The sequence below is a fragment of the Puntigrus tetrazona genome, chromosome 15 (assembly GCF_018831695.1).
Source record: "Puntigrus tetrazona isolate hp1 chromosome 15, ASM1883169v1, whole genome shotgun sequence".
Classification (NCBI taxonomy): Eukaryota; Metazoa; Chordata; class Actinopteri; order Cypriniformes; family Cyprinidae; genus Puntigrus; species Puntigrus tetrazona.
Genome location: NC_056713.1, coordinates 2,703,783 through 2,719,772, shown reverse-complemented (window position 1 = coordinate 2,719,772; position 15,990 = coordinate 2,703,783). Strand labels below are relative to the sequence as shown.

General features: G+C 37.4%; 1 pseudogene; it reads right to left on the bottom strand.

Moving 5' to 3' along the window:
• Positions 1–14,147: 14,147 nt before the first annotated feature.
• LOC122358456 lies at positions 14,148–15,750 on the bottom strand (annotated as a pseudogene).
• Positions 15,751–15,990: the final 240 nt, after the last annotated feature.

Genomic DNA, 15,990 nt, shown 5'->3' with positions numbered 1-15,990 from the left:
TAATGTATTTTATTTAATTGTTTAATTAGTGTAATTTTAAATTTCATAAATAAACAACAAACAAATTAACATGTACAATAGTGATGTTAATATTTAGTAAAATCCCCTTAAATAATATAAATATTGTGGAGGGGATCTTAAAATAAATACCCCGTAAGGTAGATTTATTGAACAGAGGTATGATAAATACGATAAATGGTGCAAGTCCCAGGGCATGATAGATGCTGCAGTGCTTTCCACTCTGTCACACGCTACTGTCTAGGTAACACAAGAAAAAGGATGTTACTGTCAGCAGTTTCAGAGTTCAAAGGCCTCGTTGGCTTTTCAAGTCAGGAGGGGGAACGAGCAGCAGCTGCGACCAATTAGCCTGTGATGAGTGAATCCAGGTGCCCTCGTCACACCCGTGAGCCCAGCCCGTTGGAGTTTGTACAGCACCCTCTGCAGATGATTGATGTGATCTTCACCCCCCTGCGTAGGCTTGATGGGGGCGAAGGATGATGCCCATCATGCGTTGGAAGGTTGCTGGAGCCCGCACAGAAACGAAAGACACTATCTGTGTTTAAAATTGAACCAGTCAGAGGAGAACTGGCACCAACTGAGTCTGGTTTCTCACAAGGTTTTTTTTTCTCCATTCTGTCATGGATGGGGTTTTGGTTCCTTGCCGCTGTCGCCTCTGGCTTGCTTTGTTGGGGACACTTAACTTCTAGCGATTATCATCGAATTGATTACAGAGACTGTCTCTGCATTTAATAACAAATTGTCAACCAACGTCATTATATATCCCTATCATTGTATTCTTCTACTTTACACTGTTCAGTGCTTTGATACAACCTGTGTTGTTAAAAGCGCTATATAAATAAAAATGATTGATTGATTGATTGAAGGGAAGGGAAGGGTTCAATATTGCTAGTGGCCACTGGGCGTGGAGAAGGCAGTCTTTTCTTTTGTGGTTTCTGAGAGCAGTACCTGCCGGTACCCTTTTGTCAGGTCAAGCATTAAAATATACCAGGCCCTTCCCAGTCGGCCCAGCAACTCACCCACCCGAGGCATGGGGTAGCTGTCAAACTCTGATACCTCATTCAGCTGACGAAAGTGATTGGGGCCACTGCCAGACAATAACTCCTGGAGCGGTACGGATCTCGTGCTGAATGACATGGGTCCACCCGGTTGAGGTGAGAACACATCAGAAAACTAACAGACCAGGTGCTGGAGCTCTCCCTTCTGGGCAGCCAAGAAATGGTGGTTGACATTGACAACCACAGCATCCGAAGACACAAGGGCTGAAAGCTGGTCCTTGTTCTCTCTCCATTTCTTGAGTAGATTTATGTGGTACAGCTGATCGGTGAGCCATCGGCCAGGTTGATGGAGATGATATGTGACGGGCCCAATTTGCTCCATGACAGTATATGGCCCCTGCCAGGTCGTGAGGAATTTGCAAGCGGCTGTGGGAACGAGGACCATTACCTTGTATGTGGGTTGGAATTCTCGTTGGGCTGCCCGGTTGCAGTAGCATTGTTGGGCCTGTTGGGCCTTACTCAGGTGTTCCCAGACTAATGGCTTGACCCGGTCGATTCTCTCCCTCATCTCCTTGACATGCTCGATCACAGTGCGATGGGCTGCCGGCGGCTGCTCCCATGCCTCCTTAGCGACATCCAGGAGGCCTCTTGGCGGCCAAAGAGGAGCTTGAAGTGGGTAAAACCATTTAAGGCTTGCGGCACTTCCCTGATCCCGAAGAGCACATAGGGGATCATTAAATCCCAGTCCCTTCTGTCTTCTGCCACCACCCATCGCAGCATTTGCTTGAGGGTTTAGTTGAACCTCTCTACAAGTCCGTCTGTCTGAGGGTGGTACATGGTGGTCCTCAGCTGTTTTTCCTTCAGCAGCTGGCAAAGGTCAGCCATTAGCCGGGACATGAAGAGGGTACCTTGGTCAGTCAGGATCTCGGTCGGGATTCCCACTCAGCTGAAGAGGATAAACAGCTACTTAGCTATGGCCTTTGTGGTGACCCTTCCTTCCTTCGAGATAGGTGATCAGAACCCAGGTTTTTGGAATCCTGGTGTGTTGCTCCTGGACCACCCCCCAGGGAAATGGCGGCGGTGGCGCTCACTCCCCAGGTTCTCACTGTTGGGCAGCATCCGCCAGTTCCACTGCCTTGACGAGCTCCAGGATAGTCACAGGATTGAGCATCCTGACCACTTGGCTATGAGATCGTAGCAGGGCCCGCAGAAAGTGATCGACGATGGTGTGTTCCGCTACCTGACGAGCCAACAGGGATCCCTCTAGCAGCCAGTGATGAGCAAGATGGACATGCAGAGGTAGGCATCCACATCATCGCTGACAGATATTTTTGGGATGTGCCGGGTGGCATGAGCTTGGGGGTCAGGTAGCGGAACATGTTGGGCAGTGGCGGTCCGAAGGGCAGCTCAATCTCACCCTGTCGAGTGGCCAGATGCTCAGCTATTTGCTGCTGGCGTATGCTGACCTGGGTATGTGACTGTACAGTTATTTATTATCAAGAGATTTGGGCAGTGTTAAGTTTAATTATTAAGTGTGTATCATAAAGTAGGACTATGTCAATTCTCAAGTCACTGTAGAAATTTCATACAAAGATTTTTACACCAGTAAAAATGACTGGCCAACACCATCACTGATCTTAATGAGAGATGATCCAGGCCCTGAAACCATTCTGGCAAACGTGATTGATTGCTCAAGACGTAAGAGGTGCCCCACCTTTACTAGCCCACCCATACTAGCTCTTATGTCATTCATAATGCTCAGAACAAAAATCCACCCTCTGGACAAAACCTAGAGCTTTTGCGATTTCCCTTAAACTATGAATGTTTTACGACAGACCATCTGATAATAAGCAGTGTAAGTAAATTATAACCCATCTTATGAAGATGCAAAATATAGTATGGACAGTATGAACAGCAGTGAACTACAGGAATATAGGAAGTTGATGTCATTTTAATGTGGGAATTTCCATGTAACAGAGTGAGGGTTTATGGAAATAATTTCAGTTACAGAGTGAGTAACGTTCGATCACACAGATGACACCTTGTCTGGAAGTCCTCAAAGACGTGTATGAACAAAACACAAAGTTCTCCTTGCACTCTGTTTGATTGAGTAAAATAACAAGAGCAGTTGTGACTTCTAAGCAATACATGACCTGATTAAATGCTGTCAGATTTAAAGGACGCATACCAATAATTTCATTTTGGACTCAAGAGTCTATCATTATGTAGTTTTAACTTCAAACTGTTGCAGCTAAAATCTTGAATTACCTTCTGGCAAATTTTCATTGAAGTAAATTTCTAGCAAATACTTCTTGATGAATTTCTTTGTTAGAAACATCCTAAAAACAAAACAAAAACAAAAAAACATTGTAAAACACTAAAATTATTAGAATTATTAGATTATTAGAATTATTAGATATTTTATCCATTAACCTGCATGTCATTTAGCTGAATTCCGATAAAGTATTTAACTAAATTCAGATAAGGTGGGTTTGCTCACCAAAATGCTCCTGCTTAGGGAATTTCATTCTGTGGCACCAAACAGATGTGGGTGGGTCTGTTTTATTAAGCTAAATGTTCTAATAAAACAGGATAAATGTTAAGGATAAATGTTCTGAAGGGGAGTGTACCTTCCATTTACTAGTTTTTCATTTCCATTTGCTAGACACTGTCTGCTCTTTGTGCTTCAGCTCTGTTTGTGATATTAAAGGCAACACAGTTACAGAATTTTCCCTGTGCTTTGATAAGTCTTGTTTGTGCTTTAAGAGTTAAATATCGTAATTTCATTAATTTAAATAACGATAATATATAATACCAACCTATTAAAGTAGTGAAATCTGTTTTGTACCATTGAAATAGACTGATAACCAACAAATGCAGGTGGTGATGATAAAGTCACATTTAAATCAAAGCCCATCACAAGCATTTAAATTTTTTTTCTGTTAAAATCACGGTAATTTTTTACTTATCTTTGAATAATGTTGGACATGTTAGTTTTGAAATTCTGTATTATGTACAATTTGAAATTCACAAAAGACTTCCTCTAGTTCTATGTGAAATTATGACATGAGCGACATGAAGGTGTGGTGCAGGAGAGAATGCACAACAATCAGAGTTCACAATGAAGAATCTTTAATAATTCAAAAAGAGTAAATCCAAGCAGGCAGGGTAGTACACACAAACTGACAACTATGTTGCATAAACAAGACCAGATGATCAGACACTGAACAAACTGGAGTTTATATTGAGGAGTAACTAATGATAACTAATTAATTATAAGTAACTAATTATAACTTCTGATAATTTTTGCATTTAAATTCTGTTGATTAGTTTTTTCGAGGATTTGGTTAATTTCTTGATTGCCGTTTGACAGTGTCTGCCAGTTTACATTTTTCATCTAATTGGGTAATTGTCTTTAATGTATTTTCCCCCATTTCATATGGGAAATCTATATCTAAACTATATTTATATTATTTTGTTTAAGGAGATAAAAATACAACATATCAACCTTGATTTACATTCTGTCGAAGAGACCAGAAAAATAGAAGACTGAGTCACACCTCTTGGGTGTTGAAGAGCCGAAGATGTCTTAAACTTATGGAGGGACAGGAGGGACTTGGAGGGACTTTTTGTCTCTAAGCATGATAATGTGCATATGCACTGGACTGGAGGTTGATATACAAACTAATAAAGATTTTTAGAACACGAATATGTTGCAAAAGTATCAACATATTATAATATGCGCTCTCAATTAGATCACATGAAGACAAATTCATAGAGTTCAAACATGGCTAAGGAGAGGTGATATTAACTAGTATGCAATACCAAAGATAAAAGACAAGAACAACCGCAATATACACAGTGACCTGAAGGATATGTGTATTTTTTCAAAGAAAGGTTTTCCTGTTTTCCTAATTAGAGAAAAGGCCATTGTTGAGGACATCATGTGTCTTTCCAAAAGGGGAAATGGCGTTAGAGTTGCTTTGTCCACATTCCTTTTAGCAATAAACCAGTGTTATCAGTTGGTTGCCAGGGAACCAGAGGCCTGTTCTGGCTTCTAAGGTGCATTTCAGGGGAAGGGCCCCCTGACCCTCCTAGTTGCACTTTATTACCCTTTTGGTTGAGTAAAGGGGCATTACAGATTATTTGTTAACTATAAAAAATTGTTTGTGTCTAATCGGTACTTTAATGATCCCTTCAAATTTCCGACCAGTTTCTTTACAAGGTAAAATAGTGCAGCTCAAAGATCCAGAGGATCATTTAAAGAGGTTACACTCTGACCCAAGACGCAAGAGTACCTGTTAGTTCCTACAGACATTTCAATTCTACAATTACATCAAATGAAGATTCATCCTCTAAATTGGAAAGAGGTGGTAAGTGTAGTCTATCATGCAAGATCGTTATCAGTACCAGGGACAAATTGAGTCTCATATAAAGTACTGTATATAAAAATGCCCCAGAAGAGGTTTCTCTGGATGATCATGGGGATAGTGTGGCAGGAGAAGATTATACCTAGAGTGTGGCGTAGGGCAGGAGAAGTTCTGATTCGAAAATATCAACCGGTTTTCACCAATAAATATAGAGGGTAAAGTAATGGTAATCCTGCAAAGTAATAGCTATATTTATATAGCAGTAGAAAAGTCAGATATATCAGATATATTATAACATTCCGGTATGATATGGCACCAGATCCAGATCGCAAAGGCAGGAAAAAGTTCTCCATGTTGTTTTCTTATACTTCCATGTTGTTTTCCTAGTCAGTGGCCCATAATATCCTATGGACTGCTTTCAACTTCATTTACATTCCAGACACCACCATGACAGTGGTGAAATCATATTTCCAACATACATGGGACACCAGGTATCGCCGTTGAGCCCTCTGGAGATGTCGTGGGCTCATTGAAGAAACATTGATGAAAGAGGGAGCCCACTTGATGGCCCCAATGACGTACCAACCATTCTATATCTAATGATATACCTGTTTCCTATAAATGCAATTCCATCATGTTGCTTTAGAGTACCCACAATTATTAAGAATGAATATACTTAACTGGAATGCTTTTGCACATAAAGGATATTTACATCTTGTCCTGTGTTTAAAAACTAACATGATTTTTTTTACCTAGGTACATACAATAATAGTTTAAGACACCTAATATAAAATACATATCACTGAACTTTTACTTTCACTTAATCTATTTTTGGTGTAGTACATGAATATTTCACGAGGTTTAAAGGTGACCTATTATGACTCTTTTTACAATAGGTAAAATTAGTCTCTGATATCCCCGGGGTGTATGTGACGTTTTAACTCAAAATACCTTAAGGACAACTTTTACAGTTTGTTAAAATCAAAACATAGGGTATGAATCAAAGCGCATTTGTCCCAGAGGGCATCTGGCACTCTTTCAGGAAAGATCTCAAAATCTGGCATACAAATAAACATTCTACTGATAGTTATAAGCCTGTTAACTCAACAGAAAGTGGTTGATTTCACATTGCTTTCATATGCAATTTTTAAGTACAAGTACCACATTTCTATTTACGATTATTCTAGCAGCAGGTGAAGGCAGTACCAGTGAAAACAGGCAGCGATAATGATAGCTTTAGCATGCCAAGAAGCTCTTTCAGAAAGATCTGTAATGGAGGACTTGCTGCTTCTCACTAGGGCTGTGTTTATGCTAATAGAGCAGATAAATGAGTGGAAGTTTTTAGGGAGAAGTTTTTTTAGGGAGAAATCTGTAAAGACTTGATTTATTTGTTAAAAAAAATGTGGATTGATTTATAGCATTATAGGCTAGTTGTTTTCACACACTGCAGACACACAACTGTTTAAACACCTTATAAAAGTGTTTTTTGGGGCATTTACAAAGTTTTGGAAATTCTAATATTGCAAAGCAATTTACTTCCTATCCTAGACAACTCAGACTGACTGCTGCACATCTCCAAGCAAACAGAGTGCTGTTTTAATATGATGAATCTGTGAACAAATTTAGTGTTCCTAAATAAATCAGCCATTTGAACCAATCAAACTAAGAATTTAATGTTTAATATTTCTATATTCCAAACTTTATATTTCAAACATTTAATAACATTGCTATAATGAGAGTATATAATGATGGCATTAATGCCATCTTAGTCTGTAATGCCAAATTTGGGCTCTTCTGTACCATGAAAAAAATAATTGTTGATGCGGATTTCATAATAGCTTATTCTTCTGTGATTGTATTAATTGAAAACTGTAACTATTTTTTAAATAAATTTATTGTTTAATACATTTTTAAAAGTGTATAAATGTACATTTTTGGCACAAATATTTAAGTAGGAGCACACGTGTGCTCGTGAAAGAAAATGTAAGTATAGAGCCCTTAAGAATGTAATGTTACCTTTAAAAAATAATATTCCAAATAATTTAAAAAATCTATAAATCAGACGTGTTTGAATAAATTTTTTATTCAATTATTCTTTCATTTCACTAATCAATATATTTATTTGTTCGCAGCATAGATAATGTTAATTTCCTGTCCTTGACTGTCTTCCTGTGGGCCATATCTGTTGTTTTGAGCAATCTGATGCTATGCTACCTCTGTGTCTGTACTGTGAAACACACAAGAGAAGCATTTAACAAAGAAGAGAATTTTAAGAATAAAAACAACTAACACCCCAACTAATCAACAACATAGAACATCCGAACAATAAAATTTCCTAGCAACCACAATGCACAGGACAATTTTGCAATCGCATAGCAATGCCTTTGAATATATATATAAATCTAACTTTTGGTTGCTTTAACAAACACACTTACATTTACACATAGATGTACATCAGGGTCTTCTCAGTTACACCAATGATGAAACAAAGATGCAGTGGTGTAAGAGGCTTGAGATTTATGTGTTGGACATAGTGAATGTGTGTTTGCATGTGTGTTTATGTGTGCTGTATGCTCTGGCTATTCTCAGTCCTGGCCTCAGGGGGAGAGCTGTTAGGGTGAAAAGATGAGACTACTCAGAGCAGTCACTGTAGCTTACATGCAATCAAGGCTCCGGATGCAGTTCAGATAGGGTTTGAAACCTCACAACCACAATCAACACTAACACAAACACACACACATACACTTTTATTTGTCTCTTTGACATGATGAATATGTTATTTATGTGTTCAGTCTCAAATGCAATAACATGCCAAATTCAAAAATTGTTGACAGAGATTCATTGTCTTGCGTAGATGCCATAAATTTTATTTGTTAGTACTAGTTTAAGCATATGTTAAGTGCATGTGAATAGTTCACTATGTTATTAAAAAAAATTATATTCTTTGTCAAAAAAAGTAAAAAAATAATACAACACAATTAATGGTGAAAAATCACCCAATAAATAAATATATACATAAATAGTTATACTTAAAACCTGGTACAGTATATCTTAATGTGCCATATTTGAATGACAGGTGTTGTATTACAAATTTATAAAAGGTTAAACACAGCTTCAAATCTGAAAGTATATGGTAATATTTTGTTAATATAATATCAGTTACTGAACATCTGGCAGGTTTTCCCAAATTAAGTGTGAATGCTAATCAAAAGGTACAACTGTGTCTTTTGTTAATAGCACCTATGCATAAATTAAATGACACTAGGATGCTAAATAGATCACAGATCTGGAAATTTCCTATTCTGGGCTAAGGTCCTGTTCTGTATTTGCATACTTTTGTTTTAATGGTCTCCACCTCTATGTACTCCTCCCCCTTGAAACATATAAACTTCACTGTGCTAGGTTTAGGTTTTTCACTGTGACCCGGATAGAGCTGCTCACCTGAATCCAGACTGAAACTTCAAGCTCAACAAAGATCTGACTTCGTCCAGACTGAATCTTTCAGTACAACCAAGGGTTGGTGACTGTAACTCTATCCAAAGAACCATTACAGACCAGTAGATGTACACCTCTGTGCCATAAGAGAAGAGTTAACAGAAAGCTGTAGGGTTTGGTTGACTAGGTTATCCTTTAAAAATGTATTTTTAAGGAAAATTTATTAGCATTATGTGCTAATTTTTGTTATTCTCTGTTTTAGGCAGGGAAGATTGGCATTACATGCTAATTTGTGTTATCTTCTGTTTTAGGCAGGGAAGAATTTGTTATCCTCTAAACCAACAGGGAAGATTGGCATTGCGTGCTAACATTTGTGTTATCCTCTATTTTGTTAGAGAAGGTTAACCATAGTTGATCTGTGTTAACAAGAGACGTTTAATGTTTTATTTGTGTAAGTAACAAAAAATCTCACAAAATGTTAAAAAAGAATGCTAGACTGATTCTCACAACTGAAAAAGGTAGTTTCACAACTCCTTTGTGTTCAGATAGCAAATTCAAATCACTTTTAGGCATGCAAATGCACCTTATAATCACTGAGAAAGTTAGACAAAAGCTCCAACCAGATAAGACTTGGTCTGTAGAGGAGTGTAAAAGGTTCTAGGAGCATGTTTACGGAAGAACAATGTGAAAGGCATTATCTGTTGCCACAGAGAATTTGGCTTAGCACTAGCTACACAAAAATCTCAGCGCAAACTGATGTGGAAGTTAGTCAGCCTGATAGCATTTATCCTGATTCGCAAGCAATTGATATAGCCATCACATCAGTAACTGAAGTGTCTGTAGATTCAGTGAAGGTATGTGGTGCTAGGAGAAGATCTCAGGGAATTGAGGGAATTGAAAGTGTTCCTCCCAACTTTTCTGTTGTCCAGGTCCAAACAACTGCAAAAATTCTAGGGCCTAAAGATATAGAGAGAATATCCCAGAGCTTATCCTCAGCCCGCACACATTTTACTGAATTTAGAAGAAAATTTTACTGAATTTAATTAGCAAAACAATGTCGTTAGCAGAAATCACACAGCTGATGTCACAAATATGTCAAAGGTCACAAGTTGTATGCAGAAGAAAGATGAAACTGTAAGTGAGTACGCTGAAAGGTTTTTAGTTAAGTACACTAGTTAAGTACACTCACAGCCTTCAAAGATATGCTACAGCTCACTCCAATTACACCCATCCTCTATTATGTTATGATGTTTGCTATGACTGATGTTTCATTGGAGGATGAAGATGTTTCACACTAAAGTTTACAAATTATCTACAGGGATAGACTAGGACACATAGACCAGTGAGGAACCCAAGGAAGAACCGAATGCAACAGGCCTCGGGGGCCAACCCCTGAGGTGAAGATTTTCCTCATAGGCTTTTCCCCATCCATCCTTACCTCACTGGTCTATAGGTGTGAAATGACCTAAGACTAGGTCAACAAAACCACTATACGATCACCAAAATTTAAACCACTCACCAGAAGAAGTCTAAAAATGTCTATGCATGAATACTGCTGGTCTGCTGTTTTTTTGTTTTCTTATGTTTCAGGTACTTGTATATGCCATGTAGTCTCATATGCAGCACCCTGATGTAAATTTTTCACCTCCATGAACAAGCTTCATGAGGACAAAGAAACCATCCGAATGAATCTACAGGGGAAATGGACTACAGGAAACAGACGTCACAGTTATTCAGCTTCCAATCTGAAAGTATATTGTAATTTACAATATAAGCATAGGAAGTCCAAGCCCTGAGACAGTAATGTTTTGTCTTTCAGTTACTGAACATCTGGCAGGTTTTCCCAAGTTAAGTGTGAATGCTAATCAAAAGGTACAACTGTGTACTCCTCTGTACTCCTCCCCTTGAAACATATAAACTTCAATGTGCTAGGTTTTAATTGGATTTTTTCTTGGAGATTTCTTGAATTTTTTTTTTAGAGATTCCTTGACGTTTTTCTTAAAGATTTCTTGAAGACTTCTTGCAGATGATTACAGCAATGAAATAAAAACGAACTCCTGCTTTACCAAGAATCTCCTGGTGTTTTCTTAAAAAGAGCTAAAACAAGTTTCCAACACAGGGCACAATATTTAGCTATTTTTAATCTGTTTGTCGATGTTATGCTTCAAGCTTTAGAATCTTTGTAGTAAAAATACAGAGTAATAAGACACATGGACTTCTTTATGGTGCTTTTTTGTTAATAGAAAATGTGTAATCGAACTTGAGAAAATGTTGAAAGTGAGGAAGACTTGGTACTAGGGTGTAACAGCACACACACAGAAACACTGTGTTACCGCTGTAACACTTTTAAAAAAACACCAATTATTATATTTGTCTCACACACATACATATGCTTATCTCTCAGCATGAGAAAATGTCTATTTTGGCGTCTTTTGTTTCAAAACAGACTGATTCGGCATAGTGCAAGATTACAAGCATTATTATAGTGTAAACTGATAATCATATGGATATATACATACACATTATGTATATACAGTATATATATATATATATATATATATATATATATATATACTGTACCTATAATATATAGAAAAACAATAAAGACTGTAACATTGCCTTCTCTCATCGGAAACTGAAGCCTTTTACAGACAGATGCATACACACACATCAACATATCTCCGCATGAGAAACGTTTATTAGACGGGGAAGGGTGTGATCTGAAAACTAAACATAAAAGATGCAAAATGCATACTTCATTAAATACAATAGGGAAATGTAATTTAGCAAAAATACATAATACATGAAACAGTTTTACTGCTGTTTTAGTGATTATGTTGCAAATAGTGGTTGCTAAGGGTGTTGCACAGTGATACACAGAACCGCTGGGTGAAGTGGTCATAGCTATGCTGTATCATGAATAAAACACAGCTGCTGTGTCTGAATCAAAGAATTTTTTATTAAAATTTTTATAAAAAAGCTACTTGAGACAGTGCTGTATCATAAATGCATCATGGCTGAAGGGGGACAGGCACTGTTTCACATCATGCCTAACAACACCCTCAGCCATTAATTCACAATACAGCACAGCCTTTCTTTACCTTATTACTTTACTTTAAATGTAATAATGCAATAATAAACGTTGAGTAAGGAAACTAGTTTCTAACTCTTTCTTTATTATTGCAATTAAGTGAAATTATAGGTATACTGTTTATAGTTATTATATGTCTTATTTATTTACTTTATGTAAGTACATTTTGAATAATACTTTCTGGAAACTTCCAGTTTAAGAGACCATATAAATATAAAACTATAGTTTACTCAGACAATTTTTTCATAAACTAAAAATCTGTCTATAATTATACAGCTAATAAACAAACAGTATACAAAAAGTTCACTTACTGTATAGTTTCTATACTAAAAACACTTAGTACCTACCGTTTACAACTGTTGCACTCAGTGCCATACTTTAATAAACTTAAAGTGATGACAATTTAGTCCCAAGAAGGGAAAAGAAGAGAATTTGTATAATTACTACACCAGTATACCTGACAAATATACTTTAAATAAAATGAACTTGATGTTACTTTTTTGTAAGACTCTAATACAACTTTACTGCTTGCAGTAATGACTGTGTCAGAAGAGTCAACAACCTAAAAAAAAACAACACACACACAATGCCTCAACTCATGAAACAAGCTTTCAAAGCAAGCTTCATTTTGGTTTCGCATACCTGAGCCAATGTTGAGAGCAGTTCCTGTCACATGTGCTGTCAAAATGGGGTCAGGGGTGATGGGGAAACCTAATCTTGCAGCGTTGAAGATTCTATCAATAACTTCAGCAGATTACTGCTTTGCTTGTTCAGCTGTTCTTTTTCACCATGAGTACGTGTTAATAAACATGCTAATCTCTCATGTAAAGACAGATGAAAATAAAAACACTGAGATTTGATATTTAACAGTTATTATGGCCAAGCCTTTTTCTTGACAACTGCTGTGCTTCACAGCATCTCTTGTAATGCAGGCCTGGTCAATCACAAATATACCTTTTTCCTTCTTTGCACTCTCATATTCAAAGGATACAACATGAAAAATGTTATGACTTCAGAAAACTAAGATGAAGTATATGTGATATATACTGAATCACAACACACACACACACATATATATATATATATGTGTGTGTGTGTGTGTGTGTGTGTGTGTGTGTGTATGTGTGATTAAAAAAATAGTAATTATATATGTAATTACGCTTTTGGATTGCCCTCATCCTTTACTGTATGGGAACAAAAACTGCATAACATACAATACTAAATTTAGCGAGTGAACTTTTCCTTTAAATGGAAGATAAATGTTGTTATCAATTATTAGAAAATTCAGATACAACAGAATCTAACTGACTGACTAAAGATAATTACTTTAGATAATTACTTAAAGACTCTTTTACCCCAAACCTCACATTAGTTTTACCTGCACCAGATTAAATATTTATAAAAGCATAGAAACCTTTGAAAAAGCACAGTTGGTTCTTAAATGTGTCTTGTATCAAATAATAAAAATAAATAAAGTACATCTGATTCACTATTCGGATAATGACACCTTAAGTGGTAAAAAAAACAATCTTCTTACAATGCATTGAGTCAACGGACTGTTCTTTGTCAATATTAAAATAAATCACTAACACAGAGAAAACATATTTCAAATCAATGCAGCAGTACATTTATGGAGATGTATAGATGGTATCAGTTTAAACAAATTTAAATATGACATTTAAATTTTGCAACTGTAATATTGCAGACTATTGTTCTTTCTGAGCAGAACATTACACAGGTATAATAACTGATAATAATTTATTGTAAATAAACACCTCTACTTACAATTGAAAACTTTATTATCAAATGAAGTTTGTAACAGAAATATGTGCATTACGACAGCATCAATGTCAGTGCAAGTTAATATACAGTATTATATAAAGTTCCAACAAAAATGTTAAGCTTGTTAATACTATGACATTTTAGGCAGTCAATATGTTTACGTGTGGCATTGCATACAATTGTATCATTCTATTTTGTTTGTAGGTTTATTTAAATAATGATTATATGTTATTTTCACATTCACTTACCATTCTGGAAATGTAAGTAAATTCACATATAGTTCTGATTCTGGTCTAGTTTAATCAAGTTCCAGTTGATTTACAGCATGTATGTATTATTCTTACTCCACAGTTAAGTATTCCAAATGTTTGGATATAATTCCATTGTGAACAGGTGTGCTAGTACAGGGCTGAAGGATGATTTTAAGAGAGGTAAATGCCTCTAAAGGGGCATAGTTTACTTACTGCCCTGAGAGATCTTAAACCAAATACTTGTCTTTATACATTAGATTCATTGTGGAACATCTTGTTCTTTATGGACCTCAGGCTGAACTGAAGAGAGGAGCTTGTTTCTGACTGCAAAGCCTCAGAGAACTTGACATCAAAGGAACAGTTTTATCTGAGACTTCCTCTTAATGGAGTTTTGAATTGTCTCTGAGGTGAAATAGTAGACGATGGGGTCAAAACAGCAGTTGGACACAGCAATACACAGAGCGATCGGAAATATCGTCCGAACTACTGATTCTACTGCGCAGCCCTCCAAAGTTTTTGTCCGCACCAGTGAGTAGAAGACAAGGTTGACATTGTAGGGGATGAAACAAAGCAGAAGATGAAGAGGTGGACGATAATCATCCTCAAGATCTTTTTCTTGTTCAGCTTCCCACCCCGACTAGCAGTCTGCGGCCTCCTCAAAGTTTGGAGCACCATAGCAGAGCAAACCACATTTAGTATCAAAGGGATAAGGAACCCCACTGTTTCTATGAAGATCACCACCTTTGACAGATGGCTCTTCCACTGATTTGAGGAGAAGTTTTCAAAGCAGGCTATTGTGTTGTTTTTGCTTGTTAGTACTGTTCAGCATGAAGCCTGTTGGAAGACTTCCAGAAAGCACAAGAACCCAAACAGCAGCACATACTTTTTTGGCATTACGTTTGGTCCGGAGACCCCTTGAACGAAAGGGGTGTACGATGGCAAGGAAGCGGTCCACACTGATGCATGTTAGGAACAGGATGCTCCCATACATATTGGTGTAAAAGAGTGAGACAGAGAGCTGACAGAGCAGGCTGCCAAATGGCCAATTCTGCTGGATGAAGTAAAAAACCCTCAAAGGGAGTGTGAGTACAAATAATAAGTCAGAAACCACAAGATTAATCATATATGTGGTGGTCTCATTCCGCAGTTTCAGTGAACAAATAAAAATGTACATGGCTGCAACATTGGTGATGAGTCCCACCATGAAGACAATGCTAAACACTATGCTGTAGAGTGGATATTTGAAGTTGTCATTCTTTGGGCAGTTGTGTAGTTGCAGAGAGGAATTTTTGTTGCTGGCACTGTCAGTCCATATCTGGGTCAAAGCCTCCATCTGAACAGTGGTGTTGTACATCTCAGTGAGAAACAAAGGCGCACTATGGGGTGGCGGTTGGATGAGACTACACAATAAGAAGATTTTTTTCAATCCACAATTCAGCAGGGCAAGACAAAGCATGTGCAGCAGATTTCTTTCAACCACAAGATGGTCTATCCTTTAAGGGCACATAGAGCTGTTTAATGTGTTTTTTTCTTTTGTTTTTGTTTGTTTGTTTTTCTTGTTGGCAGCTCAAAATTAAAGTGATTAAACACTCCCCTGTGGCATTCTTCAACAAAAATTTACGTTGAAGGAATTTCACCCCAGAGAAGTCATTTCACCCTGTAGCCAGATACCATCTACCTCTTCCCCTCCCCCTTCCGCCTGTCCTTCCCCTACCCACCCCACAAGATTGTTGCCCCAAGCTTAAAAAGCTACTCACTCCAAAGTTTCAATTCTCACAGTCCTTTCCTCTGGTTTGACTTCAGAAATTCAATCCACAAGTCTCCACAAATCCACTCTAGTATATCCCATTGAGGAAAAACAAGCGCCTTTGTCCAAAATACTTTACAAACTTTACATTACAAAATTATTCCAGATAGGTCTTGCAGTATCCTTCAAATTAGCCCTCTTAGTTCTCAGTCCCACAGATTGTCAAGTGGTTGTAGATCACCTGTAGACAGCATGCAGCTCTCTTTGAGAGTGTGACAGTGCAAAAGCAAGTTAGACT